This window comes from Myotis lucifugus, unplaced genomic scaffold (assembly GCF_000147115.1).
Source record: "Myotis lucifugus unplaced genomic scaffold, Myoluc2.0 scaffold_315, whole genome shotgun sequence".
Lineage (NCBI taxonomy): Eukaryota > Metazoa > Chordata > Mammalia > Chiroptera > Vespertilionidae > Myotis > Myotis lucifugus.
In genome coordinates this window covers 1155301-1158982 of record NW_005871363.1, presented here as the reverse complement: position 1 = coordinate 1158982, position 3682 = coordinate 1155301, and positions in this window count along the sequence as shown.

Genomic DNA, 3682 nt, shown 5'->3' with positions numbered 1-3682 from the left:
AGGTGTGCGGTGCCTGGGTGTGCAGTGCCCAGGTGCGCAGTGCCCGGGTGTGCGGTGCCCGGGTGTGTGGTGCCCGGGTGTGTGGTGCCCGGGTGTGCGGTTCCAGGGTGTGCGGTGCCCGGGTGTGCGGTGCCCGGGTGTGCAGTGCCCGAGTGTGCAGGAGGCTGTACCAACCAGGTGTACCTAAGGGCTCTGGGATGTGCACAAAATGACCAAGCCAGTTGCATCTCTCACAGCATGTCCCTGTGGTTAGGAGACACGTGACTGGATACCCAGAAGTGGTAGTTCTAGTTTTAATGCTTTTGAGAAAACTCCACACTGCTTTTTGTTTTGTTGTTTTGTTTTTCGTTAATCCTCACCCAAGGATATTTTTCCATTGATTTTTAGAAAGAGTGGAAGGGAGAAGGAGAGACAGAAACATCAATGAGAGAGAGACATCAAGTGGCTGCCTCCTGCACACACCCCAACCAGAGCCGGAGCCTGCAACTGAGGTACGTGCCCTCGACCAGAATCAAACCCAGGACCCTTCCCTCCGCGAGCCGATGCTCTATCCACTGAGCAAACCCGGCCGGGCCATGCTGTTTTCCACAGCAACTGAATCAGCTGACATCCCTGCCTACCATGCCTAAGGGTCCTCCTGCCCCCCAGCCTCACCGACACTTGTTACCTCTTGTCCCCTTGATGGCAGCCACCTGCCGGCCTGAGGTTACTCTCCCGGCTTTCATGAACAGTCCCTGAAGAGGAGTGGTTAAGCCTCCTTTCCTGTACCCACTGGTCTTTTTAAAAGTTAATAACCTGCATTTTATCATGTAAAAGATTACGAAGTTTAATGTGGGACACAGACATTTGCTTTTCATTGACAGAAAGTTGTTCTGAGGGGAGGATATTACCCCAAAGGCAATGGAGGCGTCTCGAGTCCTTGACAAGCACCAGCAGGTGCACGCGGGGCCTGGTTGTCCAGAAGAGGCGCTCTCTCCCAAGCATCTCCCCCGCGTCTTCCTCACGCAGGTGCGGGGCTGCCTTCGGAGTGGCCACGTGCCAGCCCCCAGGAGAAACGGCCGCACATTCCAGCCCAGGTGTCTGCTCTACTTTCCTTGGCGGGATCCACGGTTCCCCGCGTGGAGCTGGTGTTGGCCACGTGACACAGTTGTGGTGGGTGGAATGGGCGTGAGGCGCCCAGGGAGGTGCTTTAACCGCCGAGAGGAAACCCCACGTGGACGGGCCTGCCCGCTCCCTCCCGGGGGAGGCGCTGACGACTCACTGTATTTGCAACCGTGAGAAACAGGCCAATAAAGTGGAAATATGCGCTCACGCTGCAGCACCCCGAGATCACCGGGCCTCGCCTGACCCCTGTCCTCCTGCCCGCGATTTCTTACTAAACAATAGAGATCCTGGGGTCACAGCCGCTCCTGGTTTTGCGACCGCTGTGGGGGCAGACGGCTGGCTCCTACTGTGTTGCTCTCCCCAGAAATCAGGAAAAAGGGGCCACAGAGCAGGCGCGTTATTTCTGGTGGAAACAGTGGCATCTTGAAAGAAGCCATTTCGCTTCCAGGAAAAATAGAAACAAAGGAAAACAATTAAGCCTGATAACAAAACAGCAGGGGTCCTAGTTTCAGTCCCCAGCAGGCAAACAGCCATTTCCCCTCCCAGGAAACACACCACTGAGATTTCACTGGTTACTTTTATTGTGACAAACTGAGAACAAGACCAATGGAAAGAATGGATTTCAAAGCACCACCCGCAGTCCTACTGACCCGCACAGGTTGGGCCTGGCCCATGTCACCTAGATGTCCCTTGTTTGGTATGAACTTGCTGCTTTAAGGCCCACAGAGGGACTGAATCGTGAAGGAAGTGAGGGAAGTTCAGGCATCCGGATCCCTGAGTGTGAAAAGCCAGGTAGCACATGACCCAGCAGGCGAGAGAGGGCAGTGGGACCAGGTGGGTCAGGATCCTGTAGGACAGTGGTTCTCAACCTTCCTAATGCCGAGACCCTTTAATACAGTTCCTCATGTTGTGGTGACCCCCAATTTCATTGTTACAAACTGAACATAATTAAAGCATAGTGATTAATCACAAAAACAATATGTAATTATATATGTGTTTTCCGATGGTCTTAGGCGACCCCTGTGAAAAGGTCGTTCGACCCCCAAAGGGGTCACGACCCACAGGTTGAGAACCGCTGCTGTAGGAGGAGCAGGAAGAGCAGCTACAGGGGCCTGCTCATGGAGGAGCCGAATGAGATGGATGAGATGAGCGCTTTAAGGAAACCACTCTGACTGCAGCATAAAGAATAAATCAGGTGGGCTCGGTCAGCGTGGCTCAGCGGTTGAGCGTTGACCTATGAGGCAGGAGGTCATGGTTCCATTCATGGTCAGGGCACATGCCTGGGTTGTGGGCTCCTTGATTCCCAGTAGGGGGCGTGCAGGAGGCAGCCGATCAATGATTCTCTCTCATCATTGATGTTTCTCTCTCCCTCTCCCTTCCTCTCTGAAATAAATCCTATATAATAAAAGGCTAATAAGCAAATTGTGCCCTCGACCAAGAGTTTGACTGGGAGTTCAACCGGGAGTTTTACCAGGGGGCGGGGCCCCCTGCCAATCACCCACAGCCCCTCTCCCTAGTTGCTTTGGCCCGATCAGCCCCAATTAGGGTGGGCCGGCTGAACCCCACCTGTGCACGAATTCATGCACTGGGCCTCTGGTAATAAATAAAATAATAAAATAAAATAAAATAAAATAAAATAAAATAAAATAAATCTCTATGCATAGAACATCCCAAGAAGGCATGGCTAATGTGTAATTTGCAGTATAATTCATATTTTCATTACCTGAAAAATTAAATGTGCTAACATGTCTTCGCAAGGATAAATGCCAGCATCTCTTTCAAAGACTAAAAAAGGGAAAGCTTCCCTCCTGTCAAAATAAGTAGGTCCAAGGCACAGGAGTCCATGATAAGGAAAACTCCCAGGCACACCCCCTACTTAGCACAACCCACTGACAATGAGCAGCTCTAGGCTCGACCCAAGTGCATCCGCTCAAGAGCTACAGGATCTAGATTCTAGAATATTCACATCTCGGGTCATGGCAAAGCCATCGGGCTTTGCAACACGACTGACACCAAAAGGGAAAACGAGGAGGAACATTGCCTGACTTATCTGCTACAGTCCCCTGATGGCAAACGGTAATTTTACGGTTCATTATGGGGGCGGGGGGACTGTTAACTTGAGTCCTAGCATGTCGTATGGATACAAAGAAGCAGTTGCCTAAAACACTCTTTAGTGAAGCCGCTGTCATCATCCATGTTCTTCAGGTTTGCCCCGATGGGGTTGTGTGCGGGCGCGATAGTTAAAGGGCATGAGACACCTGGGACGTGAGTCAACTTAGAGAAGGGACCCCGGTAAAGTCACACGGGCGACAGCTGTTTGCTGAGCTGTGGCTCGCGGTGGCGCGTGCTCTGACTGGGTTACGGATGCATCAACAGCCCAGGGACATCTGACTGACTCAGATGGCGTCTCCTCTGTTCGCTCATTCATTCATTCATTCTTCGTTCATTCAGTCATTCCTTACTTACCACACGTGTAATTCAGGCCAGACATTGCTAGCAATGCATGTATACAACAGGAATCATTCTATATACATTCTCAGCAATAATGAAAACATATCTTATGTAGGAAATGCTGTAT